The sequence below is a fragment of the Neocloeon triangulifer genome, unplaced genomic scaffold, assembly GCF_031216515.1.
Source record: "Neocloeon triangulifer isolate White Clay Creek 2 clone unplaced genomic scaffold, ASM3121651v1 ptg000017l, whole genome shotgun sequence".
NCBI lineage: Eukaryota > Metazoa > Arthropoda > Insecta > Ephemeroptera > Baetidae > Neocloeon > Neocloeon triangulifer.
In genome coordinates, this window is record NW_026775559.1 from 2,514,886 (window position 1) to 2,529,788 (window position 14,903).

General features: G+C 34.4%; 1 protein-coding gene and 1 long non-coding RNA gene across 5 annotated transcripts in view; both read left to right on the forward strand.

The window, feature by feature from the left end:
- Positions 1-14,903, forward strand: part of LOC132203191 (cholecystokinin receptor type A-like) — a 166,544-nt gene that overhangs the window by 54,651 nt on the left and 96,990 nt on the right. The gene's annotated exons all lie outside the window — the stretch shown is intronic.
- On the forward strand, positions 57-506 carry LOC132203605 (uncharacterized). Its single transcript, XR_009442451.1, has 3 exons — positions 57-131; positions 194-255; positions 311-506. It is a non-coding gene; the product is annotated as an uncharacterized LOC132203605 (long non-coding RNA).

Sequence of the window (14,903 nt, forward strand, 5' to 3'; positions counted from 1 at the left end):
GACTAAACAATCTAGACCGACAAAAGTTTTCTTCATTTTGCGTTTCCAGTCTTTTCCTTACACCACTGCATTGCTGACCAGATTGAGCACCATGTTGCCTTTTCTAATAATGCTCGTCGCTCTCATGCCACGTACATAAATATTCTTCAAATGATATGAGAAAAATGCAAAATGATGCGTCTCTATATTGCAGCATCGTTAGCGACCTTCGGGGTGACTATCGGAGCTGATTGGGCCGGTCGATATTCCTATGTCGTAAGATTTCTATATCGTTACAATAATAAGTCAGTTTATTCAAACTCCTATAAAGGTCAATACTTTAAGCTTGTCTGGCATCGCGGATGGTGTCGAGGTGAGTTTACCGGCGCTGATTGTGAGTGCCAAAATGGTTATTTCCTCTAATGATTTTGAGTGAGTTAAAATATATAGTTTCATTAAATTGCAATTTAATTTTGTTCGTACGCAAAAATTTATTAAATGTTTTACGCAAATATTTTTTTTTGCAATAATGCGAAAAAAGCAGCAAAAATCTTGAAAAAGAAAATTGTTCTCTCTTAATTTTTTTTTAAGATATCGCGTGGCTGTCATTTTAAATATTTCTATGTAAGCAGTTATTGGTGAACCAAATTTAATTTCATATAACATATTTAATCACATTTTTCTCATCTTCATTAATTTCTTTTATGAGGAGACGATATATCTTTTACATTTCACATAATAAAACCATATTGTCTTTAAATTGTAGTTTAAGTGTATTATTTTTCCATTTTCAAGCAGCTGCTTCACCGTATAATACAACCTCTGCAAAGCTGCTGCGCAAAAACATCCATTAATATAGTGGTTACGAGTTAAGTGTGCTTCATCCACCCGAGCTGCTCCAGTTAGGAATGCGCGGGATACGCAGAAACGCAACGCGTGCGGTATGAAAACAGAAAATCAATATCAATAAAATAAACCAGCCGAGAGAGGGAGAAAATAATGAAAAATTGGTCTGCTATTTTCTAAATTGCAGAGGGATGAAAGAGAAGAAAAAGCGCCGCTTCCATCCTTCTTCTAATTGCAAAGAGAGAAGCAGCATTATTATTATCATTATAGACTCGCTCCCATACAGATCCTGGGCCGCGTCCTATAATAATCGCAGAACAAAAGCAGCCGGCGCAGCTTTGGCGCCTAATTTATAGCAGCACTCGCCGCCAAAATTTCAATTAAACTGATATTATGATATATTGCCTCCCTCTGGCTGATAAATCATCTGCAACCACTCAATGGTGCCACCCCAAATAATCGAGCTTTGATATAATTATTGCCGCGGCTGCTAATAATGACGAAAGTTTCGTGTTTGCTATCGCAATTTTAGACAGAATGCACAGTTATAGCGGCAAAAGGGATAATTCGGAAGCTCCACCAAAATTCCACCAGCATACGCAGAGGGAAACAAATGGTTTGCTTGATTGGGAATTGGGGATTGCTATAATAATGCCATAGTTTGAGGCAAATTGCAATCCAAACAAATAAATTTTCGAATGAGAGCTTATCCTGGAATATTATCGGTCGCAAGTTTTGCCAACTGAAACATTATTGCTGTTAATTTTACTATTGAAAATTAATGGTTTGGGGAGGGGGGCATTTTGTTTCAGCTTATTTATAAAATTTTATTTTTACAAAAATTAAAATTTTGTTATAGAGGCAGCTTTTTTTAACGAAGCATTAATATTTTTTTTCTTATTGTTAGTTAATTAAATTTGATTTATTTCAATTATTTGCTTCTATTTAATATCATCATACATATATTTGCACAGTTCAAACACATCTTGAACGTAGGAAATGTAAATTTATTAGAAAATAAGTTCATAAGTTGGTATGTATTAGCAAGCACACATTATTTTAATGTCACTTTAAATAAAACATTTAAATAACTATTATAATTTTGTTTGTTCAATAAAATAAGTTTAAAGTTACTTCTTAAAAAAAATATTTGTAGAAATCTTATATAAATTTTTAAATGATATTAAATATAAAAAATATATTTAAAAAATTAATTAAATAAACTTTAAAAACATTGAATAAATTAAATGTACAATGCAATATTATAAATTTACAACAAAACATAAGCAATAAAATTAGTTAAAGTTTATTAGAGCAATGACCCGTTTGTTCTGTTTACACTCTGAAGCTTGAAGCTGCTCTGATTTTCTTGGTGTTTTGTGGCGGAAATTTTTCATCGATCTGACACAACAAACCCAAGTGAAGAGAGCTGCACCTTCCGAAAAATGTATTATTTTTCTTCATACTCGGTTTCTCTTGAAAAAGCAACCCAAGGGGCTGTCTCTGCTATAATGGGTGCGGTGGTTTTTATTCATCTCTTCTCTCGTATATGTGTTTTCCGTAACACGGAGGCGGCGGCGTCGTATGCACGCTGCGGTTCGCCTTAACCTCAAAGTATCCTTTTTCATCTTCAAGGCACGCTCGTTAGAAAAATCATTAGACAGCAAAAGTGAGACACTTTTCGGGATTCTCGGGCACTAATTGATAAAACATAAAAAAGCGGTGTAAATTACGCGAAGGGACATTTTTTGCCCAAAACGAGTCGTGTGCTGCGGTCTCCTTTTTTTGCTGTTTTAAATACTCAAATTTCCAATAAAAAAGTGAAAACAATATTGAAAACGAAAGGGTTCAATGCCCTTCCTGGCGTGGACTAAAAAAATTAAAACTCGCCGATACACAATTGAAACATATTTTGAGGGAGCACAAAACACAAAAAAAAAAAAACTGCAACTCAACAATAAAAGTGAAGGAAGCAGATAATCAGCTGTAGGAAAAACGCCCAATATCAGCCATAGTGATAAGAAAAACCACCTCAATAAACCGGTTAAAACCAGCCAGTGCATAATTATGCAGTGGTGCCAGCCCAAAAAACATAATCTGGAACATACTAGATAAGTACGGTTTTTTTTTTAATTTTGTGACTTTTTCAACAAATAATGTGATAGCCTGCAAAAATTATTGCTTTTTAAAACACAATTTTTTATTCATAAAATTCCTTCGGTAAATTTCGTAATATAAATCATTTTCTAACCTTTTTCATCACCATTCAAGCAAAACTTTTATGTTATTTCACCCAACCGCTGGAATTTATTTTTCAGCTCCCAATGCATTGTCGGGGGCATTTTTCAGGCGCACGCCATCAATAACAGCAGCGCCGAGTCACCCATTCAAACAAAGTTGAGATTTATACTTTTTGTCACCCTTTTTCTCTGATGCAACCCTCTCACTTCTGCGATGAAAAATGTTGCGTCTCCTCCGCACAAAGCACTCTCCGCGCGGTGGAGGCAGCTGAAAAAGCTCTCTGGACAGAAAAATAAAATACCTGCTGCTCAACGTTTTTCCTCTTTCTGACGGGTCAGTCACCTCTTTGGCGCGCATCAGGCACGCGGTCAAAGAGGGTTGTTAACCCTCATGTGCCTTTTCTACTGGAAATACGATCTACCGGCATGATTATTATTTTACCCGAATGAAAAAAAGATGTTTTTCTGGCCGAAAATTGCTGGTTTTTGAGGCGAGACGCGGCCGTCGCGCGTGGGCGGCAGATGTGGACCGGCCGACAAAGGGGTGGTTGAACGCCAGATCGCCACCCCCGGGCAAACGGGAGGCAGTTGCGTTGGCCTTACATAATAGTAAACCTGTTTGTCAAGGGTGAAATCATGCACCTTGGATAGATTCAAGGCGAAGGTCGAGTTACCCTGCTTTTCTGCGGTAAACAGCGACCCTTTTATCTAATTTCTGGGGACATTTCTGCTTTGTTAAGACTAATTCAACTTGATTTTGTTGTGGTTGTTGCTGCGCTCTGAACTAGGCTTCAGAAATAAATTGGAAACATTAGGTAGACAAAAAAAAATAGTGGATTAAACATATTAAATTAAATTACAAGAAAAAATATTTTATATATTTTATTACATAGACAAAAGTAATTAATCTACATTTAAGTTATTATATTGGATTAAAATAGTAGATTGTATATTATTAAATTTCATGCATTTTTTTTCTCTCTAATGAAATTGATTAAAATTGGAGATCATAAGAGTGGCAAAAAAAATTTTCTTATAGGAAATCTTTAATATAATGAATGAAAAGTTAATTTTATATTTAATAATTAATTTTTTTTTTGAAAAAAAAAGTAAATTTTCTAACATTTATGTTAATTTTTTTAATCAAAAATGAAATAAAAGTAAGATGGGACCATAATTTATAAATAATTAAATTAATTTTGTTTTTTTAGTATTATGAAAATTATATGTCAGAGCTTATAGTAATAACATCATTTCCGCCATATTTTTATAAATGTTCACCACTTTTCCACTTTAAACCATGGCAAAAATATTCTGCAGGTGTGAATGTGAGCACGAGATTCAATAACACGTGCCCAATGCTATATGTTTTTTTATCTCTCTTGGGCCGCGTGTGACAAAGTATTATTCAAGCCGTTCTTCTTGAGAGATTATTTTCCGGGTGAGACGCAATGATGCATCACAATACCTTCAAATCCATCCCGCTCTTATTATTCAATCCCTGCTTTTCCTGGCTCACGCGTGTATTTCGGGGGAATGTAAAAAGCGTGCGCAGATCATTCACCCTTGGAATCTGTCAATTCTCATGTTTGCGCCGGTAAATAAATACAAGGAATACGATTTCGAAGCGGCACCCGTTGGCGAGGCAAATTGAAAATATAGAGAGGATATTCGAAAAGGGGTTTCCTCCTTTTCGCTACAGCAGATGTTGTTTTGAGGGATGTATAAACAACCCTCGGCCAAAGGGGCAACGAACTGACGGCATGACTGACTGAAAAATGCGGATATTTCTTCATCTGTATCAAGAAATCACAAAAATACGTTAGCGTTAATTTTTATTATTTGTAAAACATTAGGAAAATTGAAATTTGCTGCAAGTGCAAATTAATAAAATAGCGGGCATAAAAAGGTAATTTTAAATAAATTTATAAAAATTTATGATACACAGTACTGTGTTGCGCGAGTTGCGTATTAATGACGCGCATGGTAATTTTTAATATCTTTCCAATGGAAAAAAGTTCAAATAAAACAACTTATTGTTCATGAATATCAGATATTTTAACCTATTTCTCAGTCTATAATGATAGTATATTATCAATCAAATATTTTGTACATATTTAACAAAGAAATCTCCAATTTTTCAAAATTTCAATGTTCTGGCTTGAAAGTAAGTGGCTAAATAACATTTAGCAAATTTTCATGATCACTTTATTTTAAACTTTGTCTTCTCTCTCTATTATATTATATTTTATGTAATTTATCGGTCTGTCAGCCCGATCGGAAACGATATGGCCGGCAAAATAATAACAATGTTGTCAATCATACCTCACTTTTGTATAGAGATGTAATGTTGCATCGGGTAATTTGAAAAATAATAATACTTGCCGCCGATAACTACTGTTGGAAAACGATTTATCCTGGTCTTGGGGAGCGCACGATCAGTGGCCATTTGGGGCAATAAATAAATCGAGAGCCGACCATCAGCAGCAACAAAGGAGATCATTTATATCTTCATCGTCCGTTTCATTATTCATGCGCTCTGGTATCACAGAAACGAGGAACAGATTCCAGCCATGAGATAAAATTAAACCAATTCAGCTCCACATAATTCATATTTGCAACGGCAGCGCAGCAACGGAATTCCTCTGAGGCATATTTTACATTTCGTATATATAATAATCTATGTTGTACCTTATGGCTCTCTGCTGAAACAAAACGACGGGTCTAAACAACAGGTTGTTTGTTATAAATTAAACTATGGCCGCGAGGAAGGAAAACGAAACTAAACACCGGTGCGCAATCTAAAAAGCCGTCAAACGTTCCAGATTGTGCGTGTGGATTTTGCGTTTCAATTTGGTGTTTTCAACTGGGACAGCTTGTCATTTAGGTGCTGTATTATTAACATCAATTCCTCGTTTTGACAGAAAAAATTCATCAAAATTGATTGCATTTTTATTCTAGAAATTTAATTCAGAAATAAATAAATAAAAACAGCTAGGGATTTAGTTTAAAACATTTTAGACAAATTGAATTCATTTATTTTAAGTATTAAATAAAGTAAAGTAAACGCTGATAAACTTAAAAACGTTCAAGTTATTTTGGTGATCTGCATCCTTTTTATATGAAACAAGAATTTCAGTTGAATTTATTTAAATTTAATAATTCACATTTTTTTCTAAATTTTTTTTTATATTTCGCAAATTTAATTATAAACCCTAGCATCAGCTAAATTTTTGCATTAATCTGTTCAAAATTTGGATTAAAATAAACAAAGTAACAGTATAATCTTCCTTGTCGTTGAATATTGTTGTTCACTTCCCCAAGAAACAATGTTTTAGAAGGGTGGCAGGGTTGGTCTTGAAGAATAGGCACTGTGACAGGGATGAAATATTTTAAACAATTATTATGTAACAACCGAACAAAAACATTTACAAATACAGTTTTTTGAACCTTCAATAGGCATTAAATAACTTTGGTTTTTATATGTTCTATATTTCGTTTTTAAAACTTCAAATAAAAGTTTTCTTTAATATTCGCTTGCATCCAACTGGAAAAGTTTGAACTACAAAATTAAAAAGAAAGTATAATAGTTATTGAAATGAATTATAAATATATAAATAAATATGGTTAAATTTTAACAATATTAGTACACGTTGGATATTACTATAATTATTTTATGTATTTAAATATACTAAATAATTAAAAATTACTACTATGAAAATAACAATATTTTTAATTTCCTCTTTCTATCACTTTTCTCCCTCTCCCAATTTTGCCATCATACGCAGTCGTTTACAAAGAACTAGGCGTACGGGTGATTAATTCTCTGTTAGGTTTTCGCTTGAAATATTTTGAGCAAACACAAAGCTGCCAGATTAAACGCTCAATTTATGGCCGGCCTGTCTGGATTAAATAATTATGAAATATCATGCGTCTGATCTTGGCGTCGATTCATCATCGGAAGCAACCGCCGGCCTGTAAAAGAAATCCGGCCACGGGACCCTCCGTAGCGACACAAAAGTGGAAGCGTCGCGTCCCGCACTCTGAAAAACGAGTAAGACCTCTCTCTTGACGAAAGAAAGAAAGAAAGTGACCCCAGCCGAGCGTACATAAAATTATTTATAAATTATAAATGATTTTTCCCGCACGTCCAAGCGAGCAGGACCGTTAAATAAAATGGCCCATTGTCACCGCGAGGGGGCAGTATTAAAATTGCATTAGAGGGTAATTTTATTACAAGAGAGGATCCGCGTACGGGACACCATTTGAAATTCAACAGGAGCAGCTTTTGTTCGACTCTAATTTATTACATTGTGGCTTTATCTTTATGACCCCTGCTCAAATCAAACCTGTCTTTTCTCAAGAGTCTCCTTTTTAATTCGGCCGAAATTATTCATTAAACGAAAAAATTCAAGTTCCCTTCGTTCAGCAACCATATAATAAATTTTCTCAAAAGTCCGCTCTTATATTATTCCACAAAGTCCTATTTTTCCTTGAGATTTATCCCCGATAAAATAATTTTGTGCTCTATATGAATGTGCAAAATGAAGACGTCTCTATGCTGCTTTTATCTTCGGCACGATCACGCTTTGTTATTGACTCCTCGATCGCAGCACAACATTTGAATTTATAATCAGCCCCAGTTATATCGGCGTGCACTATGATTAATAATCCGCTAATCAGATTTCCGACTGAATAAACTTTGCTAACTATTTAGACAACAACTTTGAACAGCCCTTAAGGGAGTCTGTTTCTCACGTCTGCATAGTTCACTCCTTGGCAGTCAAATTAATTAATTAATCAGGACGCGACGAAATTCCAGAGATTTGGTAGTGATCCTAGAGAGATGTTTTGTTTGCTCCTATAAAACAAGGGCAAAAAAAGCGCGCCTCAACTTTCAACAGCTTCTTGGGTGGCTCAACAAGTGGGCGGAATTATAATCCGACACGTCACTCGCGTCTCAAAGTCACTCATTAACATTTTGATCTGTTTTTATTTGTTTCTTGATGGGAACTTTAATTGAAATGGTGCAAAAATGTGAGAGGATATTGGATTGCAAAGAACGGAGAAGATTTTGTTTAAAAATTTTTTTCATGCATTTTTAAATTTTTTTAAATTTTAGTAAGAATTTTGCTAAGACTTCCGAGATCGAAGAACACGTCGCTGTGAGCCTTGGTTGACTTCGTATTTTGTTCTTATCCCTTATTTTTTGTCCTTAACATATATTTTTTTAATATCTTGTAAATTTACATTTACCTACAAAAAATTCTTAAAATCGTGTTAATTCACCATTTGCGAAATCGAATACCATTGGTTCTTATGGCAGCCTTATCTTAGAATGATTGAATCTTTTCAATCCTAAGATATGTTGTAGTAGATGCAAAATAAAAAATATTGACGTTGGAAAAATCAAAATTGGTTCAGCGTGGGGCTGTAGTCAGGCGATCAAAGATTTGTAAAAACTCAAAAAATTGGCTTTGGTTGCCTACTTTACAAATCTTTGATCGCCTGACTACAGCCCCACGCTGAACCAATTTTGATTTTTCCAACGCCAATATTATTTATTTTTCATTTTGTACAACATGTCTTAGGATTGAAAAGATTCAATCATTCTAAGATGAAGCTATCATAAGAACCAATGTTATTTGATTTCGCAAATGGTGAATTGCAAATCTTAAGATGAGTAAAATACATATTTTAATATAATTTTAATATTTAAAATTGTGCTTAAAAAAATACCTTTTAAACTTCATATTAGAAAGTATTTAATGGCGCTATAATATTTACAAATGATTAATTACTTTAACAAATTTATACCAAAAATATTTTCTTTGCCACTTGACATAGGTTATCGTCATTTTCATGTTTTGAGTTTGGAGACGTCCTCTTGGTCCTAGAGAAGCAAAAATAAATTCTGCGTTACTTTCTCTGTGGCTTGGCATTATTATTTCCCCTTTTGGTATCACAGTGGACAGACCCAGGCAACGTGCACAACCTCATAATCCACCACTTTGCAGAATTTTCCTTGAGCCCTTTCAATGTGTCGCAACTAAAAAACGTTTGGTGGACAGCAGGGCTTGAGAAATAGAATTATATATTTTGCGGCGTCTGCGGACAAGCGAGCGGGTTGTTGTTGAAGTGCGCAAATAAAATATTACATTCGGCGGCGGCGGCAAAGTAATTTTCCGACCCATTGAGCCACAAAGAGAGCGGTGAGATTTCAAAATATTTAGTTGTGCGACGGAAAATCCGATAATGGCCGGCGCGAAACACGGTGCAATGAGCGATGACCAGTGCAGCCTCTCGTATGGTAATTCAATACGTCTTGCATTTGCATCTGATATCAGACGCTATACTTTTGTCCGCGCGCGGCCGCTTTTCAACTTGATATCAGGCTTATTCCTCTCGGCTGCTGTTTGAATGTTTGTGTAATATCTCTTGTGCTCTGATGGATATCTGTTTGTGTTTTGTATTATATTATACGCGCGCTCTTTCTTTCTCTGTATTACGAATCCGCTGGCTGCTGCTGGAGATAAGGGTTTGTTGTTTTGTTTGGACAATCACTTGATGCCAGACGTGTCCAGCCAGATCAGTTATTGGCTCTTATTTCATTCTTTTTTTGCAGCTCATTGTTGCAATCGTCAAGAAGTATTCAAGATTCAGTTTTTAGTTTATGGTATACATCGTTGGTATTATATCGGCTTGAGAATAAAAACAAGAATATATAATCCTTCACGTATGTACCGCTTTGCTAGTTTGATATGTATAAAAGAAGCTCTTCAATTTCCTCAATAATAATTATCAAATTATGATCATTAATAATTTGCTTGCATCATTCAATATAACAGAGGTTTCAGCAAATACATAAATATTTATGTTTTTTTTTCTATATATTTTCCGTAAAATGTAGTCCACCTTCCACTGCGATTTAGAACTATTTTAAAAATTATGTTTAAGTCGCTGATGAGTTTTTACATTGCTTTAATTATAATGGAGAAGCCGAGAAGGAAAATGATCAAGAAGAATTCTGATTTTTTTTTTAAATCTGAAATCAAAATTTAATTTATAGATTAACAGCAAATCAAGGAGATATACGAGCACAAAACTTTTTACGTAATTATTTTTCTGGGTTTTTAAAATGATATCTAAGATATACCGAATAAATTGAAAATTTATTAACATTCTATCTTCCATGTAATGAAGAGCTATTGAAACATGTTCTTAATTAAAATGATTGAGCTTGTTCATCAAATATCTATTTGTATATGCAAAACTTGAATTTTTTTTTTACAACAATGTGGTCTTACGATATTGATCGGTGCTTACTCATTTTTATAGTAATTTTTAATTCGACTTCTCTAAAGGAAACAATCCAACTATGCAAAATAAATTGATTAATGTAATAATTTTTGATAAAATAAATTAATTTACATTAATAAACCAAGAAGTAGAAATTAAATTTTTTTCTATATTTAATTATTCAGATTTTCTGTTTTCAAAAATTTGATTAAAAAAGGTAAAATTACACCTGTAATCAAACAACAATAAATAAGCCATGTCCATATTTCACAAAATGTTCATCGGCAAAATTTGCCCAGACTATCATAAAAAAACAAAGCCGAATGAAAAATTCGATTTCCCATTCAATTATCACAAATGAAAATAAAAGGGACCACATAAACCAACAACAGAGAGGATTTATGGCAATCAGGCATAAAAGCCTCATTCATTAGTCACGCCAAAAAACAATTTACCCTCTATTACGACCATCGCCCTAAATTCATTTATGTCGAGGTATACAAATGGTAGCAAAATTCTGTTGCATTAAAATTTCCAACCGGATTAATGCTCCACACCGCAAATATCTAGCCAGGCCGCTGTCAAAATTGTTGCTGATGAGTTGAAGCATCAATCACGCGGAGTTCATACCCTGCATGCATTACTATAAAAAAAAAGATAGAAAGATGCGCCGTTTAGAAGTTGAGCGTTTTCATGCTCGATTTCCAATAAATGAACATAATGAGAAGCAAATTTAAGCAGGCAGTCTGAATATAAATTGAAAACTGTTGCCGAAAGTAAATTTATGAACCGGAGCGGCACTTCTTCGAGACACAAAGGTCAGCAAAAAAATAACGCGCACTGCCTCGTATAATGTTCCACTTATTGGCCACCTCATGCATGCGAATATAAATACTTTTGTATTATGCGTGCGTAATCTATAATGTATGCAACCCCACATGCAGCGAGTTCGATAAAGCTCTACTCGCTGCATTGTTGCGGACGAAACCTTGAGTGGATCCCGCGAGCTCTTGAAATAAATATAATATAAAAAGTGTACTACACGCGCAGATAAGCGAGAGCAAAACCCTTCAGAGCGTAATAAAGGGCCTGTCAATCTGCGCGAACCGCTTCTTGGGAGGCGAACCAAAAGGGATAAATGTGCTACACTCTTGATACAATATCGTGTGTGCACACTTTTTGGCCGGTGGTGCGCCTTCTTCCTCACGGGCAGTGCGTCAAGTGACACGGCTAATTTATGCATCAATTTTCAACGGATAGGAAAGATTAATTCGAAAAAAAAACCATGCGGATTTAAAATTCTTTTATTTAATGACACGTGGAGTGTTTTGCATTAGGTGAATTTAATTTCGTCATTGAAATTTCTTTATAAATAAAGGAGTTTTCATTGTATATTATTTATTTCAGAGCTCTCCAATTATTTGATTCCAAATAATTTAATATAATTAGTCAAATTGCTGGATGGGATGATAATATAATTACATACCTCATAGCTCATATTCTAAGAGGGTGTTATAGTAAAAAAAAAATTACAAACAGACTGATCATTAACTTCAAATCTAACCAGGGCAATACGTCAAAAAAGTAAATTATTGCAAGAGAAATCTTCTACATTTCATATTGTTGGTTTCTAAATTGTTTAAATTTCAATACATTCTCTGAATAGCAAATTATCTTTTGTCGTAAAGAATAAAAAAAAACTGCTCATTTAACTTTCTTCAAACGCCACGATCTTCATAACCTTATATCGTGAGCAAGGAAATTGCCAGAAAAATCATCAAAATTTGATAAAGTATCTTACTCGAATACAAATAAATTATTGAATAATTGATCCTCTTGATGCTTTTGAGCACTGCCCCTTTGCGGTGCGCACTTGGTTTGTGCAAGAAGAATAACCGGATCATCCCCTTATTACGTTGGACTTCTCAAGTGCGGCCACATAAATCTTTCCCGACTACAGCTCTCGCTTGAATGTAGCAGCACACTCTAGGACGCGAAATACATTCATACAAACGTTATTTTATGGCCTATCGCAGCACCAAATTTCATACACCTCGATCTCTAATATCAAGTTTGCGTGTACGGCAAATGAATTGCGCGTTATCACGACGACACGACATCACATAAGGCAAAACGAACAAAATAGAAATCGACGTTTTTTCCAATACACCGGTGCGTCCAGTTATAAACTTTATTTCACCGCCCTTTTGAATAATAAAAACACAGAAGCTCACGCGCTGGAAAACGCCATGCTCGTTTCACAATCACGGCGTGAAATTGAGCTGTGGGAAAACGCCATTCTATGCCAATAAACAAAGAAGACAGACGTATACAGAAATGTTTACTTTCCACACGCCATGTAAGTGGAAAAATCTGCCGTTTTTGCGCCTTTTTGTCGTCACTTTGAAATAAAAACATCACAACTTCATTCAGCGTCACTCATCTGAATTTTGGACTGGGTAAAAAACCCAAGCTCACTTTCACTGTCATATTTTATTTCGAGCACAGACTTTTTAATATTGCGGACCGGCGCGACAGCAAAGAGATGCAGTGGGAAATGAAGAGATGTTTTTCTGCTTAGGCGCATTTTTGCCAGGCATTTTATAAATGTGTTGTGCTCCAAACGTCTTTCAGGGACCAAAATTTAATTTATAATGTAATTGAGAACTCCAACGCTTGTCCCGTCCTATATTAAACTTCAGTAGTGACATAATTATGCTTCAGTTTTTTCTGAGCTTATCCAAATTTGAATATAACTGTAAAAAAATAATTATATGTATGTAGATCAATTGGAACGCTTTATTCAATTTAGAGATATTGCAGTATGGCCGAAGAAAAATATATGTTGAAAATAGGTGAATATTGCTTTATTATAAGAGTGTAATTTGATTTTCTAATTTTTTTTTTAAATTTTATTTGTAATTTCATTTCACAATTTCAAGTCAAATTGTGGTATTCGTATTCTGTTTTAGTCGATTTACCTCATCAATAAATATATTTGAGTGAATTAGTCGGAAGAAAATAATTATCTTTTCGGGTTGGGATCATAACAGGAAAACTGAACACTCCTTCCGCCGCCTCTCTCGCAAAATAAACCTTTTCGTCTGCGACTGTGTCACCGTCGTCCGCAACGATTTTCTGATTTAAATGAAAAAGCACAGCAGCAATAAGAGAATCGTCTTCTCATTTCGCTTTCCACTCGGGTCACAAAAGACGCAATCTTCCGCAGAATTTTTGGAGAATTGCTGGAGGGCCTTTCATTTTTTATAAGTAGCGTCGTCGAGTTTGAGTAAATCCCCGCGAGCTTCACTATTATTTTTGCTTGTGCATTGTGATTTATTCAAGAGTAAACCGACTCCGTTCTGGCCTATTCACTCCATAAAAAAGAACTAGCCTCGTGTGGTTGGATAAAAAGCGGCCAGGTCTCCCGCTGCACGCCGTCCGGGATAATCTTCCATTATTCAAGGAGAAAAATTTATTTATTCCCTCGCTCTGGCTGCTGCTTTGTTTTCTCTGAGCGTTTTAGCAACTAGACCCTCTCTCCTGGAAAGCCTTTTTGTCTAGTTGCTTTGAGAAGGTCACGTCGCCGAGTCGTCACTCACATTTTGCAAAGGCGGCGTGACTTATTGTTGCTTGCCAAAGGGAAAATTCGCACCATTGATCTCAGCTTACGATGCGAGTAGTCCCGACCGGGATCAGCCAGCTTTTTCCAGGAAACGCGGTTTTGTTTTAAAGACATGTATTTTTATCTTTTTTTTTCAAGCAGGTAGCTCATTTAAATTTTATTTGGCAATTTATATAATTTTAATTGAAAACAAAATGGATTAAGATTTTATGATCTCTTTTTTTAAGATGAAGAATCGCTTTGATACACAAAATTATAACTCTATGAATCTTTCACCAAATTTTAGAAATTATGAAAATGCGAATTTTCATTAGATTAAAAGAGATTTTAAATTCTAACTAAAAATTTAGGTAATGAATATGTATTATTTAGAAATTCGCGATATAGTCCAACAAAATATATTGAAAAAGTAAAAAGAAAATTGTTTACAGTTTTCATTATTTTAAATCAAGATAACATGATTCGCAAAAATAAAAATAAAATCCTGTTATAACAGGGAATGAATATAAGAGAAATAAAAAAAATATTTCCTGCAGCGTGTGAGCGTGGAATTGTGTTTGCAATTGAGAAGTTTGAATCATTAAAAACAATGTTGCTATGTGAGCTCAATAATTGATTCTCATCAATCATAATACTTATTAGAAAACAAATTGAAGTAGCTCGATTTGATTTACATTTTAAATAGCAAACTGCATTGATTAAATCTTGAAAAAAAAAGTTTTTATCCAAAGAAATGAGTGTCAATATCAATAAGATCATTGAAATGGATTCAATAACTAATCTAATCACTCTGGTTATGTAATGAAAGCAAATTTTTTCTAATTTTAACCTCAATTAAAGACATTTTGTATAAAAATAAATTGTTAGTTAACCTTATATTTATATTTTTTGGAATTTACCAATAGACAACTACT